Raw genomic sequence first — 21,097 nt, 5'->3', positions numbered from 1 at the left:
AAAACTTGAAGGAAATGATGATGGGAGAGTACTGCCCAAGGGGCTAAGTACAAAAGCTAGAACAAGAGCTATGGGAGCTCGAGATGGTTGGCTCAGACATAGTGGCCTACATTGACAGGTTTAACGACTTGGCAGCACTATGCCCCGTGATGGTTACCCCGGAGAGCAAGAAGATAGAAAGTACATCTGGGGTCTTACTGCCCCGACCCAAGGAGACGTGTTGTCTTCTAACCCAGCCACATTCGATAGTGCCAAACGTCTGGCCCAACGACTCATCGACCATGAAGTCCACCATGGCGTAGAAGTCCCGGTTCCCGAGCCATCGAGGGAAGAGGACGATGGACAGAAGTCGGGGAACAAGAGGAAGAAGAAGCAAACAACACAGGACACCCTGCAGGAGGAACGAACGAGTACTATATACACCGTCACAACACCTGCTACTCCATCACCTGCCAGTCGATATGCTGGAACCCTTCCGAAGTGTGGGAAGTGCAACTATCACCACACCGGAGTATGCCAGAAAATGCAATGTGTGAACTGCCACAGAAAAGGACACACAGTCCGTTTCTGCAGGGCACCGACTCAACCGATCTCCCAAGTCCCCGGAGTTGAAGAAAACCAAGCCTGCTATGACTGTGGTGAGACTGGACACTACCAGAGGGACTTCCCGATAACAAAGAACTCAGGCGCGGATGGAAGAATTCTGATGATCACCGCAGGAGAATCGACCTCGGAGTCGCCATCGAGCAGCGGTACGTTTCGATTTAGTAATTGCTTTGAAAATTAATTTATATTTATATAAGATTAAAACTTGGGGATAACACTTAAAAGTAATTATAATAACTCACTCATAGGAACAAGTCACAGTATTCAAGAGAACAAAAGGATCCGTTTAGAGAAGCTATGATGGATGAACATATACATCAGGGTTGTGCATAACTATGATGTTGTAGACTTAGAGTGAGTAATTCCGCCTTAATTCCTATTCCTTGTTTGGTTGTGGATTTGAGGCAGATTTACTCAGGCGACCGTCTTATTCATCTTAAATATTCATAACTTGTATATGACAGGCGATCGTAGTGGTACCGAGGAGGATCATGATATAAAGTATCATCACCAGTTATCAAAACACTTTCATTTGTATGTACTCGCTCATTGCGGTACGATACGTAGAAGTGTCAACATCAAGGGGAAAACAGAAAGCACAAGAACATTTACAAAGAGTACATTGTCGAACACACTAGGAGTACATTGTCGAGCACACTAGGAGTACATTATCGAACACGCTAGGGATACATCATCGTATAACATACATTTCTTTCCAATAGGCCAAACTTTGTTCAGTAAAGAGTCCGTTGCTATCTTTCGTCATGAGTTGGTGTAGTCCTCACCATACTAAGTTCATATAATTCTATCGCCTCGATCGTGAAGTTCTCGAAACTTTCGTCATTCGTATCGACAGTCCGACCTAAACCTCAGTTTTATCTTTAGTATTCTAAACCCCGAAGTACTCGTGCGAAGAGTACTTTGTCCTCCGAAGGCTTATCGTCGGATGTCCGCAGACCGTCACGAAATACCACTCGTCCACCAGACCAAGTTCGAGCACAGAGGCTATGGACGAATACAGCCCACCTATCACTATTCAGTGTATACGCGAGGGTGGTATATGATTATGATTACGCAGATTTAGTATGTGTGTTTCCGCCCTATCTCATGTTCCTTATTTGGTTGTGGACCTGGGGGAGTCGCACATCCGACCGTCTTACCAATCCTAATTATATACGACTTGCATACACGAGGTAATGATACATGGACCAAGTACAAATCCTATCATGAACGCCAGGGAAAAGTTGCCAGGTCTACGAGTAGGTATTCTGCCAACCAGAGGAGCGCAACCCCAGTAGTACTGCTAAGAAAGCTAATTTCGGGACGAAATTCCATCTAACGGGGGGATGATGTGACAACCCGAAATTTTTTTGCTTTGAAAGCTCAGTCAGTCAACTCAACTGAGTGTCAGACTCATTGGTAATGAGTTCTAGTCTGGTTAAAGGTCATTCTAAGGAGTTTTAAGCCTAGTACACTTAAGGAATGAGTGATAGAATGTACCTGCTAGAGACACTGTTCAACGAATCAAGCCTTAAACTCTTCATTTAGAGTTCACGGCCACAACACTTGAGTTTACGGCCGTAAACTCAAGGTGGGCCGTAAACTCCCTCCTTATAGGCTCATATCCTTCATCTTTCTTCATTCCTTCATTTCCAACTCAAGAACACTCCATTTCTCTCTCAACTATCATCCCGAATTTCATCCTAGATCTTCAAAAGTTGTAAGTGTTCTTCCTTAAATTGATGTTAATCCTTCTTAGCTAACTTCATTTAATGATTTCATCCATGGAAATCATCTTTTCTTAGATCTTCAAGAAACACCAAGAACACCAAGAACACACACTAGTGTTCTTGGACCTTAATCACCATTTCAAGCCTCTAGATCGTAAGTACTCTTCCCAATACTTGATATCTAGTTAATACTCATGCTTAGAACCTTGAAATCATCAAGAATACAATACCAAAAGGAGTTTACGGCCAAGAAATCTCCCATGGCCGTAAACCCCTATAAGTATGCAATTTTGGCCATAAACTCTTCCTAAGGCTTGGATTTGAGGCTAGAACACTCTCTTGTACTTTGTTAGACCTTGAATCATCACCAAACTCATCATCAAAGAGAGTTTACGGCCAGGAGTAAACTCCCTTGGCCGTAAACACCTCAATACCCTCCAAAACATTGGTTTTGCTCATCCTTGTGAAGAGCAATGGTCCCTCAAATTTCCCTAGCATTCAAACACCCTCTTATGCATGTTTGACCATGAGTTTACGGCCGTAAACTCCCTTGGCCGTAAACCCATGGCCGTAAACTCATGGTAGTGCCATTCCACTCTCCTTTGATGAATGACATGTGATTCCAACACTTGGTAAAAGTGTTTCCTAGTCCCGTGAGGTGTTTCCTTGCATTGGGTTGTTTCCAAACACTCTATTTATGTCAGTATATGCCAATATATGTCATTTAGGACTTGTTTTATCTAGGGACTTCATTCGTGGAACTTCTCATCCTTACGCACGTATTCGTTTGAATCACCCACATCAGGTGAGTTCATACCCCGTAATGAATCTTTTAACTGTTTTAAATGCTTTTAAGGGGGGGGGGGAATACAAGTTGAACACAATGATAATTGTGTAAATGGTTGCTATAAATATCTTTCAAAAAGATTGCTTATGTCTTTTATAAGCGATCAAAACATTTCAAAAACTCTTTTAAAGTTATTTACTTTATAGTTTTACAAAACTCCGTTTTTAAAGCACAAGCATAACTTAGTAGATAAATGAGTCTTTACTTCTAGTACAATGAAGCATACAAAGAGTCAGTGCATACATGAGTCAGAAACAGAACATACTATAACAAGTACAGGGAGGAACATACTATAACAAGTTCAGGGAGGAACATACTATAACAAGCACATGAGGAACATACTATACTAAGTACCGGGAAAAATCACGTTAATATATCTTTCCGGTTTGCATTAACTTTTTTACGATTACACGTATCTGGGTTAGCAGACACGAGGTGATAAAGTATAATAATATATCTTTCCGGTTTGCGTTAACTTTAGTACGATTACACGTATCTGGGTTAGCACACATGAGGTGATAAAGTATAATAATATATCTTTCCAGTTTGCGTTAACTTTAGTACGATTACACGTATCTGGGTTAGCAGACACGAGGTGATAAAGTATAATAATATATCTTTCCGGTTTGCGTTAACTTTAGTACGATTACACGTATCTGGGTTAGCAGACACGAGGTGATAAAGTATAATAATATATCTTTCCGGTTTGCATTAACTTTAGTGCGATTACACGTATCTGGGTTAGCAGGCGCGAGGTGATAGCAATATATTAAATCGAATTTATTTATATAGAGCAAACTTATAAATATTCGATAGAAATGAATAAATCGTACAATTATACAAAACTTACATCAGTTATTCAGTCTTCGATTAGCATGGTTACAAACGAGTTCACATTTAAACCTTTAATTAACCGACTAAGGATTAAAGGCAAAAAGACTCCCCGAGGGGTATTGTACATTTAATACTACCTGGAGTCTGTATTTTATCACTTTATAGCCAGCAGTGTCACTGCTGAGGTAAAACATTATTTTCCCTATTACATTTACTTTGTGATCTTCTCACGTATTCATTAATGTATAAACTATACTTAGTTAATGATAGTCTCACTTGGGAAAATACACACTCATACACGAAACAAACATACATAACATTTGATGCCTTGGTAGAAGGCTACGTTTAGTAGAAAGGACCATAATGCTAACTTTATGATTCCTTAATGTATACATCAAAGGATACATATATATCAATAGGATCCGATGAGTAATAGGATGTGTGCTCTCCGCTTCATTTCCTGTTCCTTGTTTGGTTGTGGGCTTGGAACGGATTCACCCAGCCTATTATCTATTCGATTCTAGATCTATATGTTCAGTATACATTAAGTCATCATAAGGGTACCAGGTATGGGTCAAGTCATAGGACACAAATTCAATGCACAGTTTTCTAGTACAAAACATACTTTCCAAATCAGAACTTTTGGTATACAAAACTAGAAACTTACCAGTTAAGGGTTTAATCCATTTTATTAAACCAATATAAACTTAAAGGACCTTAGGTGATTAACTCTATAATACTTTAGCTTATACATCATGGTTATATATCATTAATACCCAACAGGTAGTTAGATGTGTGTTTTCCACCTTACTTCTTGTTCCTTGTTTGGTTGTGGGCTTATGGCAGATTCGCCCAATTAACTATCTATTCGATATTAGATCATATATAGCCAGTATAAACTAAGTGATACTAAACATGACGTCCTCCACCCCCGAACGTTTCCGCCGTTCCGGTTTTGGGGTGTGACATATATATATATATATATATATATATATATATATATATATATATATATATATATATATATATATATATATATATATATATATATATATATAATTTGCTAAACCATAATACAAAAGGAAAGTTTGTTTACATTTAATTATTGAACTTTTTTTAGAAGAAAACAAACTTTTAACTTTTTTCACATTTAGTCACTAAATTTTTTTTATTATCTGTTTGTCACTGAACTATTGAAACGGTTCATATTTTACCCTTATGACCGGTGGTTACTAGTCATAAGGGTAAAATGTAAACAGTTTTAATAGTTTAATGACAAATAAAAAATTATTGACTGAACGTGAAAAAAAAAAATTTTCATTATCTTTTCAAATTATTATTTCTTATTATATATAAAAAAGGTTAGCCACGAAAAGGGGCCCACAATTTGACTTAAAAGACACAATCGCGAGTGGACGTACACAATCACTTACAAGTGTTCATGGCCCTATACCATCGCTCATTCCCAACCTAAACTTTAAACTTTGTTTTTTAATTTCTAAATTCTAACCCTTCAATTTATTTTCATTTTAAGGTCTTAAAGTGGTTATAGAAACTTATTAATTGGTATAAACTTTAAGATATTTAAAGAAACTATAGAACAACAAGGTTTTTCCATAACATTTAAAAACTAACATTATAAATAAACAGGGAGGACTTGCTTTTCAATATAGCCAAAAAAAAAAAAAAAGTTAAGACATACCACCCCGGGCTCATTCCCAACCTAAACTTAAACTTTGGTTTTTGATTTCTAACTTCTAACCCTTCAATTTAGTTTCATTTTCATTTTCATTCCCAACATAAACTTTAAACTTTGTTTTTTTATTTCTAAATTCTAACCCTTCAATTTATTTTCATTTTAAGTTCTCAAAGTGGTCATAGAAACTTATTCATCGGTCTAAACTTTAAGATATAATTTAAAGAAACTATAGAACAATAAGGTTTAACAAGCAGTTAAGATTTTTTCATAACTTTTAAAAATTAACACTTTAAATAAACACGGAGGACTTGTTTTTCAATAGTCACTCAAGTTATCGGTTCATTGGTGAATAGTCGATCAAGTTATCGGTTCATTGGTACGAAAGTTTGAACAATATAAACAATATGAAAACATTTTGGGTTTCTTATTCACAGCAGAAAAGTTGACATCACTGAATACTACTAAGTTATCGGACTTGTTTTTCAAAGTATTTTGTGTGAATAGTCGATCAAGTTATCGGTTCATTGGTACGAAAGTTTGAACAATATAAACAATATGAAAACATTTTGGGTTTCTTATTCACAGCAGAAAAGTTGACATCACTGAATACTACTAAGTTAAATGCAAGTTGCAAAATCCTTGAAAAGAGGTTGCAAAATGGTCACATCTCAGACGTTAATGCTGATGATTTATCTAACGTACTAGAATTGTTACAAAAAAAATTACCATTTGAAAATAATACAACTAATTACAATACTAAATTTTGTAAAAATACAACTAATACACAATATTGTTGACTATTTCCATTACTATTGTATCAACACCAAAAAGCATTTCAAATCTTATTTGTGATTGAACATGTCTCAAGAGAGATTAAAAACTTTGATTTTAATTTCAGTTGAAAACGAATTTCTTAATAATATTGATTGAGAAAGTGTAATAGATGAATTTTCTTCTAAAAATGTTAGAAAATCGATGTTTAGAAAATAGTAATCCATTTTATCTTTTTTTTTACTAAAAGTTGACTATAACAATTATAACTTATTACTAAAGAGTGAAAAAATAATGTTATGATAGTAAATTTACCAGATGTTTGTTGACAAATTTAAATTTTGAATCTAACAGTGGCAAAATTAGTAAATACTTTTATACAAAAAAAAAGTATGAGGCCTCACTCTCATTTTTGTACAAGGCGTTCGAAATATCAGGACGGGCCTCTAAACCCCTTCCATTTATTTTAAGAAAAAACAATTATTATATATAGAAAAAATTGTCAGCAAAAGTGAGGCCACAATTATATATATGTCACACCCCCAAACCGGAACGCTGGAAACGTTCGGGGGCGGAGGACGTCATGCTCAGTATCACAACATATGCATCATAGTAATCAAAGTAACAAACAACCATTGCATTAATATTAAAGTGTTTACAATGTATTAGATTCACAAAAGATTGACTCCAAAAGTAAATAACAAAACAAAGACATGAAACTACTATGCTCCATCTTCTGAATCCCGGTGCGCGTACCTGTCTAGTAGATTCCTGAGAATACAAGTTATTTTGAAAGAGTAGATCAGCATTTAAGCTGGTGAGTTCATAAGCATTTTTGTTATAAAAAGTATACTTTAAGTTCTTTTAGAAAAGTTCGTATGTTCCTCCAGAAAATCCTATATTTTCTGATGTGATAAAATGATAAGTAAAAATGACTCTACAATTCCTTCTATGAGTATTAAATGGATACAAGTTATATACAATCCAGAGTAAACGGACAATCGATTGTGTGAATCTGCCCTAAGCCCACAACCAAACAAGGAACAGGAAATGAGACGAAATTCACACATCCCATTGTTTGTTAGATCTTCATTGTATATAACCTAACGTATTCATTTGGTGCTTACGGAGTTAACTGTAATAGTTCTTTTATATTTGATGAAAATATTCCTTAAGAAAATCATATATTTCCTTTAGTAAAAATGGTAACCACAAAGGTTCCTTCTATAATTCCTTAGTTTATACATCAGAGTTATATATAATTAATATCCGATAGGCAGTGGAATGTGTGACTTCCGCCTTACTTCCAGTTCCTTGTTTGGTTGTGGGCTTAGGGCAGATTCATACATTTAACTGTCTGTTCGATATTAGATTATATGTAGCTAGTACAAACTAAGTGATTATAGAAGCAACCATTGTGGTTACCATTTTTACTAAAGGAAATATATAATTTTCTTAAGGAATATTTTCATCAAATATAAAAGAACTATTACAGTTAACTCCATAAGCACCAAATGAATACGCCAGGGTTATATACAATGAAGATCTAACAAACAATGGGATGTGTGAATTCTGCCTCATTTCCTGTTCTTTGTTTGGTTGTGGGTTTACGGCAGATTCACACAATCGATTGTCTGTTTACTCTGGATTGTATATAACTTGTATCCATTTAGTACTCATAGAAGGAATTGTAGAGTCATTTTTACTTATCATTTTATCACATCAGAACATATAGGATTTTCTGGAGGAACGGGCGAACTTTTCTAAAAGAACTTAGAGTATACTTTTTATAACAAAAATGCTTATGAACTCACTAGCTTAAATGCTGATCTACTCTTTCAAAATAACTTGTATTCTCAGGAATCTAGTAGACAGGTACGCGCACCGGGATTCAAAAGATGGAGCATAGTAGCTTCATGTCTTTGTTTTGTTATTTACTTTTGGAGTCAATCTTTTGTGAATCTAATACATTGTAAAAACTTTAATATTATGCAATGGTTGTTTGTTACTTTGATTACTATGATGCATGTGTTGTGATACTGAGCATGACGTCCTCCGCCCCCGAACGTTTCCTCCGTTCCGTTTTGGGGGTGTGACAGATTGGTACCAGAGCATTGTTTATAGTGAACTAAGTATATCAACCTATAAAAGATATACAACTATAAATACAATGGGGCCGAAGTGCTCTGACTAAAAGTATATTTTTAAAATATAACAATATCTTTATAAAAGTATACATACCTGCAGATATATATACATACTAGAACAAGTATCACAAGAAGAACAAAATAGAAGTATTTAAAGGTTGGACAATGCGGTCAAACCTGGACAGTTATGTAATCATATCTAGGATCAATATAGCCTGATCAACTATATTTATATGAGATATGACCAACATGTGTTTGGGAGTGATGTGGTGTTGCAGCAGACTTAAAACTTACCTAACTCTTTATGTAAGGGGATTTCTAGAACTGAACATAAATTTAAAATACTATAAGAGTATTTTATGATACTATAAGATAACAACAAGTTTAAAACTTACCAAGTTCGTACCATTAAAATACTATAGGAGTATTTTAGCCACTATAAATAACTTATGTGGAAACTTAAAAGATCATTATGGTCGGTCTATAATTCCGGAGTGTATACTCCCAAGGTTTTATATAATTGAGATTTTTTATAGACTTAGAATTTGTGATTTATGCTCTACTTCCTGTTCCTTGTTTGGTTGTGGTTTTAGAGTGAGATCACTTATTCGAAGGTCTATTTAATCTTAAATTATATAAAACTTGTATACACTGCGCAATTATAGGAGGACCCGGTAAGGATCACCTCATAATGTTTCACTTAATCTCATAGATTCTTTAGACACTTCCATTCTCGCACGACAAACCTAGATATATGTAACCACTCCATCGTAAGCAGTCAACAGAGGAGTCAAGGAGGAACCAGAAGAGAATCATGAGGAGGATTTCAAGAAGGGATTAGCCGAAGAAACCGAACGTCCTATGCGTCACACTAATAACTAATAACCTAAAATGACTTAGTGAGATTGTGATTACACAACTCACACTATGTGTTAGGATTATTTCTTTTTCTTACAGCTGGTAACAGTTATTCAATTCACAGAAACTCATTCGAGGATAGCAACTTCTGATTCATAAAGTTTATTTTATATAGACTCCCTTTATGAATTGTTTTTCAGAACCCTATGAAAGTCAGGACCGGATACATTCAGAATTAGGATAACTTAGTTATTCAGCATTCGGCTTATAACCACTGCTATAGACTTATCACAGTTTCATCTTGTATTCGTTATAGCAAAAGATGCCTCGCGGTAGACCTATAAGGCGCGTAGTCAATACCACAACAGAGAATCCACCACCGCCTCCACCACCACAATTCGATCCTGCTGCTCTCTAAGCAGCGGTAGTAGCCGCAGTAACAGCTGCTATAACTTAATTTCGCGCAGGCGGTACCAGTGGATCTGGTAGCGGTACCCACTTAACTAACCCCGGAGTTACCTACGGACGCCCACGGGAGTGTTCGTACAAGGACTTCATGAACTGTAAACCCAAATCCTGTAATGGGGGAGTCATTGCTCTAATGCGGTGGTTCGAGAAAACAGATTCAGTCTTCGAAATCTGTTTGTGCCCAGAAGGGAGCAAAGTAAAGTTTGATGCCTGCACTTTCTCTGACAGAGCCCTAACATGTTGGAATGGCCATGTTAAGTCACTGACCCTATCAGTGGCTAACTCTATGGGTTGGGAGAACCTGAAAGAGATGATGTTGCCAATAGGCGAAGTTCAAAAGTTGGAACAAGAGCTATGGGAGCATACCATGGTCGGCTCAGACATAGTGGCCTACACTGACAGATTTAGCGACCTGGCAGCACTGTGCCCCGGGATGGTTACCCCGGAGAGTAAGAAGATAGAAAAGTACATTTGGGGCTTATCTACCCCAATTCAGGGGGATGTACTGTCTTCTAATCCAACCACCTTCGATAGCGTCAAACGCCTGGCCCAGCGACTCATTGACCATGGAGTCCGCCATGGCGTGGTGGTCCCCGTTCCCGAGCCAGCGAAGGGAGGGGACTATAAATGAAATTCGGGGAACAAGAGGAAGGAACGAACAACACAGGAACCCCCAGAGGAACAACAAGTGGTTACTGTACACGCCGCCACAACACCTGCCACTCCAGCGTCTACCAGTCGATATTCTAGAACTCTCCCGAAGTGTGATAAGTCTAACTACCACCACACTGGAGTATGCCGGGAAATGCAGTGCATGAATTGCCGCAAGAAGGGGCACACTGCCCGTTTCTGCAGGGCGTCGGCACAACCAATCACCCAAGTCCCCGGAGTATAAGTAAACCAGGCCTGCTATGGCTGTGGTGAGACTGGGCACTACAAGAGGGATTGTCCAATAACGAAGAACTCGGGCGGGTAAGGGCAAATACTGATGATCACCGCAGGAGAGACTGCCCCGTGACCACCAGCGAACAACAGTACGTCTTCTAAATAAAAATTACTTTAAAGATTTAAATTATATTAATATTAAAACGTGGGGAAAATTTAAAAGTAATTATAAATTATTAATTCGTCCAAACAAGTCACAACATTCGTAAGAGAACTAAAGATCCGTGCAGGTAAGCTATGATGGCTTAGTATATACAACAAGGTTATGTATAACTAAGATTTTGCAGGCTTAGAGTGAGTGCTTCCGCCTTATTTCCTATTCCTTGTTTGGTTGGGGATTTAGGGTAGAGTCACTCAGTTGACCGTCTTATTCATCTTAGTTATACACAACTTGTATATGCCAGGAGATCATAGGGGTACCGAGGAGGATCATAATATAGAGTATCGACACTAGTTATCAAATCACTTTCACTGTTATTACTCGCTTATCGCGGTACGATATGTGGCAGTGGTAATATCAAGGAGAAAACTGAAAGCACTAGAAAGCCTACACAGAATACATTGTCGAGCACACTAGGGATACACCATCGTATAAAAAACGTTTCTTTCAAATCGGCCCAACATTTGTCTCTATAAGGAGTTCTGACGTTGTCATTCGTCATGGATTGGTGTGGTCCTCACCATACCAATTTCATGTGCTTTGAAAACTTTTCACCGTAACTGACCGACTAGCGAAACCCTCGTCACTCGTAACGACAACCCGACCCAGACCTCAGAAATTGCTCTTGTCTTCTAAACCCCGAAGTACTCATGCGAGGAGTACCTTACCCTCCGAAACCTTGCCGCCATATACTGAACAGACCTTCCCGAACTGCCACTCGTCCAACAGCTCAAGTTCAAGCACAGAGGCTAAGGACGAATACAGCCCACCTATCATTATTAAGTGTATACGTGAGGGTGGTATATAATTATGATTATGCGGATTTCGTATGTGTGTTTCCGCCCTATCTCATGTTCCTTGTTTGGTTGTGGACCTGGGTCAGAGTCGTTGTGACATCCCCATTTTCACGGCCAGAAAAGACCGATATGTTTATGCTTTATTTTGAAAATCAGAGTAACCTTTAAAAGAAAAGTGTTGCGGAATTTGTTCCCAGTAAAACATGATAAATATGTTATCAATGCATTTCCGAAGAAATGTAGTTTTTATTCATTTTCAAAACCTTGGGATGTCATCGTCAATACAGAAACATAAGCATAAACAGAACTTACATTCATTTACACTAGTGATCTACATCTCTTTTAAATCTCTCAGTGTAATGTAACTTCATATCGACACCTGTGATAGAAATAAGTTGGACTGGGTCAGGTTGGGAAACCTGGTGAGTACATAGGGATTTCAATCCCACAATGTTATATCATATATATAATTTAGAAATCACAAAATATACAATTTCACCATATACATAATAGCAACTCTTACCCCACCCCGTTAATCCTCACAACGAGACTATCCATACTCTCGGACCTTAAATTTTACCTTTTACTTAATCCATACCCTGGGATCTAATCCATGCTCTCGTATCAATAATAGTGCACATTCCATACTCTCGGATTAGGGACAAATGTCTATGTGTAAATCCATTCTCCCGGATTAATGACGAATAACTATGTCCCATCCATACTCCCGGACTGAGGACGACTGACTATGTCTTAATCCATACTCCCGGACTAATGACAGTTGGCTATGTCCAATCTATACTCTCGGACTAGGGACAATGACTATGTCTAGGGATGCAAATTTGATCCGTGGATTCGGGTACCCGCGGATACCCGACCCTAATGGGGCGGGTATCCCCCGTCTTGTCGGGTAACGGGGCGGGGACGGGTATGCCACTATCCTTCCATTTAATATATATATATATATATATATATATATATATATATATATATATATATATATTCCTTTTTTTGTAAAAGTCAATCAAACAATTACAAAATCCATATTATAAGGTATATAAGAATTTTGCATTGAGTTTGACGTTTAATTGCTCCTGCAATGCATCTATTTTATTGTCCTTCCCCACCTCTTACTTTTTAGATTTTAACGATATGGGATTTATATGATTAAATAGAAAATTGTAGAATCTCATCCCACATTGGTCCATGTATGAAATAAACCAAGTAGGAAGACTTTACAAATATCAGCGATGCGTATGAATTCTTTGTATTCTTATTTTAACTTGTTTTAATGAATTAACAAATAGTTCAAAGTAATTTGTTAATTTGTTAATTGTGAGCTTAATATAAAAACTATTGATCAGAACAATTTAAAAATAAATTGACTCAAAAAATATTGCTAAACTTTCTTGGATTTTCTTACTAAATGGATATCCATCGGGTTTTCTATACCCGATAGGGATTTTCACCTCCGAACCCGTCGGGTTTTATACGGGGCGGGGACGGGGATGGATATAGCGATGAAATTCGGGTACGGAGACGGGTTTTGTAGTATCCGTCATATCCGCCCCCGTTTGCATCCCTAACTATGTCTAATCCAAGCTCCCGGATCAATGACATATACTAAAGTTCTATTCTCTGAGTATAACTCACTCGTACTCGTAAGAAAATACTACCCAATATTCCCCATAATTAATTTAGTTTTACTCTTATATCCTAAATTATCATATATAATCAGGTATGTTCTTTAACACGTTGTCAGACAACATCAAATAACTCGCACATAAACATATATTTAATACTTCAATCAATACTTGTATTAAAATCATGTTCATGAAAGGGACTATGTACTCACTTGATTAGGTGGTGATTCCGAACTTAGACAGCGCTTCGTTATCTCAAAACAATTTTTCCCTTGACAAAACCTAGTATCAATACCATTAGGGTTTAGTCTAACGTTAACCGCGACTAATTAATAGTCTAGCTATTATTACTATTATATAAGCGTTAAACAACACTCTATATAACTCATAATTATAGCCCAAATAATTATTTTAAGGTCCTAATAATGTTATTATAATTAATTAGAAGCTATATTAAAAATTGCGTAGGCGTAGCTCACTTACAGTGGGTTTTCTTGAAAACCGGGCTTCGCTTGGAGCAGCGTTTCCGAACCGAAAGACCCTTTTTCTCGGGACTCCGGGAGCCTCGGGGCTTCCTTCGGGTGCTAGGGGTTCACCTAGGCTTTAGGGGGGTTAGAAACCCTAGAGAGAGAAAGTAGTGAGAGAAAGAGTGGAGAAATGTGTGAGAAATCCGGGAGAATTCGCATGGTATTTATAGGGCCAGCAGCTCGGACTTACGCTGGGCGTAGCTTCGGATGAGGCTGCCAGCTCGTATCCAGCTGTCTCACACGTGCATCGGACCCGGATAAGACCGGAGTACGCGGGGCGTACTCGACCTCGGACGCGGGGCGTAATGCGAGGCTACGTGTCGCGATCCGAAGCGGTTCCTCCAATCAGCGATGGACGGTCCAGATGCTGTCACGTCGTCAATCTCGCAACAGGCTTCGCATTTTCGAGTTCTAACTTCAAAAATTCGTATCTTCCTCGTACGAGCTCCGTTTTCCGACGTTCTTTATATCCACGCGTAGGCGGGAACGTACTCTACAACTTTCGTTTAGACTCCGTCGGCTAATTTTGACTTTATATTAAATTTATATTTTTAACAGGCCGGGACAGGATTGGTCTGTTAAAATTTCATAATTCCTTCATCCGACGTCCGTTTTCGCCTGTCTTTTTATCGTTACGCTACTATTAACGAGATCTTCGATTCTTGTTTAGGTTGTGTCGGCTAAAAACCGTTCGATCTAATATTTGAACTTCGGGCGGTACACGGTTAAGCCGAAACTTCGAAAAATCATAACTTCCTCATACGAAGTCAGATTTGGGCGTTCTTTTTATGGACACTCTCGGTTTAACATTTTCTACGACTTTTGTTTAGATCGCTAAGGCTAAAAGTTTCTCTATCGTAAATTCACTATTTACGCTTCTCGGTGTTGTGCCGGTTCCGTCGCGAAACTTCGACGGGTCATAACTTCTTCGTTATAACTCGGATTTCGGCGTTCTTTATATGTACGGAACCTTTGATACATATTCTACGACTTGGTTAAATTATTTATTCTAAATAATCTTTTGTCGAAAAGTCGTTTTCGACCCCTATTATCTCTAAATTGACTAGTCCGGATCCACGAGCGTTACAATTATCTCCCCCTTAGGATGATTACGTCCCGGAATCATTAATGAAATAGGGCTTGTATAATGACTCAGTCCGTTATCTCTTCATCCTAAGTAATAACCGTAACTTTGATGTTTCCTCGAGTATCTAACTCTAAGACTTCTTGAATGCAGGCGGTGCCCGATCTTGGACCCGCTCTCTATCTCATGTTAAACTTCCAATCATGATCTTCATGTCACGATCTTGATCTTTATTGGAGACTCCTCCTTTAACAAACTTGAGATAAGTTTCTTCCTTCGACTATCATAATAGACCGATGGGTCATGTTCTAATGACCTCTCATCGTATGGTGCATTGCTTGGACTTAGGTCTTTTAGAGCCAAATTACTAAACAGACTATACTTTCCTTCATGTTTTAATCTCATCTTAAAAGGTATCATTTCTGGCTACAAGCAACTATCGTGATACCTCTACCGATTGCTTTGATTATCTTTTATTTCAATCTTCCGGCTTAAGTCAGATGTTACTTCAAACTTGGTTCTCTGAACCATTTAACATACTCGTCGTAGTCGGACTCAATTCGATATGAACACTAGGGTCGGAATAACAATCATCTTCTTAGTCTTTACCGAAACGATGGTAACGACATATTTGAATAAAACGGTATCAATTACTAGCTTCTTGGTAACCTTGTGACTTTCCCTGATCCAAGTGTGAGTCCTGTGCTTCCGGTAGTATAGGCTTATACTACCATTCACACCTACTCATACTCGTCCCAAGTATTGTCTCGCAGTTTCCCCAAGTCACCATACAAGAAAATCACATAACAGTTTAACACATCAGATAACAAAACAAAGATTTTATATTATTTCTTGAAACGATTACATGGGTGTTCAAGTTCACCCTAGACTATGCCTCTACTAGGCTACATCATATGATACTATCCACATGGCTATTGTATCGCTCAATCTTCGGATATCAAGTCCTTACTCTTGATTCCTTGCATCATCGTCAAGGATCATCTGGAATGCTCTTGCCTTTGGTTTTGGCGGCACATTTGGTTTTGCAGCTTCTTCTCTCCTTGGGCAGTCTTGCTTGAAGTTTCCTTCTTCACCACACTTAAAGCAGACTTCTCTCTTGGTGGCGCATTCGCTGGCATAATGACCAGTCTTCCCGCATTTGAAGCAGGTCATTTCTTTAGAGCATCTCCCAATGTGCTTCCTTTTGCACTTGTCACACCATTGTGTTCCTTCTCCAGACTACGAGAATTTTCTTTTCTCGTCGGACCTTGTGGATCCTTCAAACTTTCTCTTATCGCCAACTTCAACCTTGCTGGCGGCTCTTCCTTGATCATATCTTCCACAGACTTGGCAGCCCAGATAGCTGCCTCTAGAGTGGGTGCCTGACGTACCGGCACCACATACTCCCAGGGAAGTCCCTTCGCGTACTTGTCTACTTTTGTCAGCTCGTCTGGGACAAGGCGCAAAGCAAACTCCATTTTGTCCGTGAAGTTGTTGGTGTATTCGTCGATGGACATGCTTCCTTTCTTCAAAGTTAGGAATTGGTTCTCCAGCTCGAGCAGGTTTTGGGCTGAGCAATACTTGCGCTTGAAATGCACCAAAAACTTTGTCCATGTCAGCTGCAGGGGCTCATTGGGGCTTAAGGTGTTCCACCAATGAACAGCGCCTCCCCGAAACTGGCGCACAGCGAATATGGTCTGTAGTTTGCCTCTGCAACCACACGTCATGAAAGCCAACTCCATCTCCGAGATCCAATCCATAACTCCGATCGGATCTTCCTTCCCGGTGAAAGTCGATGGCTTGCAAGTTAGAAAGTCCTTGTACTTGCATCCATTCCTCTCGACTCCGTTGTCCTGGTTGTTCCTCCTAATCACCAGTGTATCATCTTGACCAACGGTCCTGCTGTAGTTTCCCTCCTCAGACTGCCCGTCACTCGACTCGGGCTGTTCAACAGACATCGTGGGCTCATTCTGATTCTGTTGAAGTAATCGCCTTGTTTCCTCCATTTGACGATCCAACATTGTCTGGATCATCGCTTGCACTCCGACCATTGTGATTGGTTCGGGAGCGGCTACCACCACGGGTATTTTCTCAACCACTAGTGGTTGATTCCTGTTCCCATTCGCGTTCCCGGCTCCACTGCGGGTTCTTTCCATTTCGATCTATACACCCATTTAAATGTTTGGTGTGTAATGACTAGAATTAAGATAGGAAAGATTTTATTGACGTTTGACGTATAAATCTCCCTATTACCCTGAAAAGTTATATGCCAGTTCTAATACCGTATTTAAACGTTTAGAAAACTGAACACATAAAGTTTCCAGATCCGGTCGGCAACAGACCATAGATCCGATCATATAATGCATATCATAAATCATTTAGCACATAAAATCATGTTAGACATTTTCCCTAAATAAGCTAATGCTTGTGTCTATTCAGGTGTACTACCTAAAATATATTAGACATACTCCTCACGATCATCGCTTAGCATTCTAAGTTTAAGTCCAGAAATAAATCCATATTCCTAGTTCGCTTAAACTAATGCTCTGATACCAACTGTGGCATCCCCATTTTCACGGCCAGAAAAGACCGATTTGTTTATGCTTTATTTTGAAAATCAGAGTAACCTTTAAAAGAAAAGTGTTGCGAAATTTGTTCCCAGTAAAACATGATAAATACGTTATCAAAGCATTTCCGAAGAAATGTATTTTTTATTCATTTTCAAAACCTTGGGATGTCATCGTCAATACATAAACATAAGCATAAACAGAACTTACATTCATTTACACTAATGATCTACATCACTTTTAAATATCTCAGTGTCATGTAACTTCATATCGACACATGTGATAAAAATAAGCTGGAGTGGGTCAGGTTGGGAAACCTGGAGAGTACATAGGGATTTCAATCCCACAATGTTATATCATATATATAATTTAGAACACACAAAATATACAATTTCACCATATATATAATAGCAACTCTTACCCCAACCCGTTAATCCTCACAACGAGACTATCCATACTCTCGGACCTTAAATTTTACCTCTTACTTAATTCATACTCTCGGATCTAATCCATGCTCTTGTATCAATAATAGTGCCCATTCCATACTCTCGGATTAGGGACAAGTGTCTATGTGTAAATCCATTCTCCCGGATTAACGACGAATAACTATGTCATATCCATACTCCCGGACTGAGGACGACTGACTATGTCTTAATCCATACTCCCGGACTAATGACAGTTGGCTATGTCCAATCCATATTCTCGGACTAGGGACAATGACTATGTCTAATCCATGCTCCCGGATCAATGACATATACTAAAGTTGTATTCTCTGAGTATAACTCACTCGTACTCGTAAGAAAATACTACCAAATATTCCCCATAATTAATTTAGGTTTACTCTTATATCCTAAATTATCATATATAATCAGGTATGTTCTTTAACACGTACTTCAGGCAACATCAAATAACTCGCACATAAACATATATTTAATACTTCAATCAATACTTGTATTAAAATCATGTTCATGAAAGGGACTATGCACTCACTTGATTAGGTGGTGATTCCGAACTCAGACAGCGCTTCGTTATCTCAAAACAATTTTTCCATTGACAAAACCTAGTATCAATACCACTAGGGTTTAGTCTAACGTTAACCGCGACTGATTAATAATCTAGCTATTATTACTATTATATAAGCGTTAAACAACACTCTATATAACTCTTAATAATAGCCCAAATAATTATTTTAAGGTCCTAATAATGTTATTATAATTAATTAGAAGCTATATTAAAAATTGCGTAGGCGTAGCTCACTTACAGCGGGTTTTCTTGAAAACCGGGCTTCGCTTGGAGCAGCGTTTCCGAACCGAAAGACCTTTTTTCTCGGGACTCCGGGAGCCTCGGGGCTTCCTTCGGGTGCTAGGGGTTCACCTAGGCTTTAGGGGGGGGGGGTTAGAAACCCTAGAGATAGAAAGTAGTGAGAGAAAGAGTGGAGAAATGTGTGAGAAATCCGGGAGAATTCGCATGGTATTTATAGGGCCAACAGCTCGGACTTACGCTGGGCGTAGCTTCGGATGAGGCTGCCAACTCGTATCCAGCTGTCTCGCACGTGCATCGGACCCGGATAAGACCGGAGTACGCGGGGCGTACTCGACCTCGGACGCGGGGCGTACTCGACCTTGGACGTGGGGCGTAATGCGAGGCTACGTGTCGCGATCCAAAGCGGTTCCTCCAATCAGCGATGGACGGTCCAGATGCTGCCACGTCGTCAATCTTGCAACAGGCTTCGCATTTTCGAGTTCTAACTTCAAAAATTCGTATCTTCCTCGTACGAGCTCCGTTTCCGACGTTCTTTATATCCACGCGTAGCCGGGAACGTACTATACAACTTTCGTTTAGACTCCGTCGGGTAATTTTGACTTTATATTTTTAACAGGCCGGGACAGGATTGGTCCATTAAAATTTCATAACTCCTTCATCCGACGTCCGTTTTCACCTGTCTTTTTATCGTTACGCTACTATTAACGAGATATTCGATTCTCGTTTAGGTTGTTTCGGCTAAAAACCGTTCGATCTAATATTTGAACTTCGAGCTGTACACTACTAAGCCGAAACTTCGAAAAATCATAACTTCCTCATACGAAGTCAGATTTGGGCGTTCTTTTTATGGACGCTCTCGGTTTAACATTTTCTACGACTTTTGTTTAGATCGCTAAGGCTAAAAGTCGCTCTATCGTAAATTCACTATTTACGCTTCCCGGTGTTGTGTCGGTTCCGTCGCGAAACTTCGACGAGTCATAACTTCTTCGTTATAACTCGGATTTCGGCGTTCTTTATATGTACGGAACCTTTGAGACATATTCTACAACTTGGTTAAGATTATTTATTCTAAATAATCTTTTGTCAAAAAGTCATTTTCGACCCCTATTATCTCTAAATTGACTAGCCCGGATCTACGGGCGTTAGAGTCGCACATCCGACCGTCTTACTAATCTTAATTATATACGACTTGTATACACGAGGTATTGTGTCACACCCCGAACCAGACGACGGAAACGTCCGGGGGCTTGAGCGTGACTCCATTGTTGTAGTATCATCACATAGTATATAATTGAAACATAACATCATCATCATCACACATGTAATATAACAACATTCATTGTTTACATCGAGTATTGTATTTGAATATTACATGCCAAAATAATTAAAGTCTGATGAAATAGAAATATAACAAAACATCCATTAGTTTGTTCGTCCCAACTTGCTTCAACGGTTTCCTGAGAATACAAGTTAATTTAAAAAGGTCAACATAAAAATGTTGGTGAGTTCATAAGCATGTTTGAGAAAATGATTTGTATATCTTTGTAATCACAAGAAAATCCTGTATTTTCTTAAAATAGTTTAGTATGTTTCTGTCCGATCTGGTATCAATGCATGTGTGTTAGTGATTAATAGAATGTTAAAAGTGAATGAAGAGAATGTAAATAGAATGCCCCCAGACAACCCGATGTTGCCTGTAAAAGAAGAAAAGAGAAAGCTGTCGTACCAACCCCGAGGTTGAGTACCAGTGTGAGTAAGTTTCCGAGTAATCCAAGAGAAAGGAGAATGGTCTTCCACAGACTTCATAACGTTAATTCCTCTAAGTGAGCCGTCATAACCATACTAAATAATGACAATTTCACCTGTCTTGGCGTTTGTGAACGCCGACGGAAAAATAAAATAAGGTCTTCGTCACCCTAGACTGATTTAGTCTAACTGTAGCGAACAGCTCAGGTGTAGGGTGTCATCCCCGTATAGATCTATACACAAAACTCCGCTCTCCCTCCAAGAGACTCTGGTTATAACTACAGGCTACGATCGTACACTCAATAGGTGTCAACCGACAAGTCTCACTAGATCCTTAATCGAATTTTACGCGAAGAGAAACATATAAACTCATTCCGGGCCCAATGAACCATGTCTACGGACCAC

The sequence above is a fragment of the Lactuca virosa genome, chromosome 6, assembly GCF_052849685.1.
Source record: "Lactuca virosa cultivar CGN04683 chromosome 6, Lactuca_virosa_CGN04683_v6, whole genome shotgun sequence".
Taxonomy (NCBI): Eukaryota; Viridiplantae; Streptophyta; class Magnoliopsida; order Asterales; family Asteraceae; genus Lactuca; species Lactuca virosa.
The sequence above is the reverse complement of the archived record's forward strand: the minus strand, read 5'-3'. Positions refer to the sequence as shown.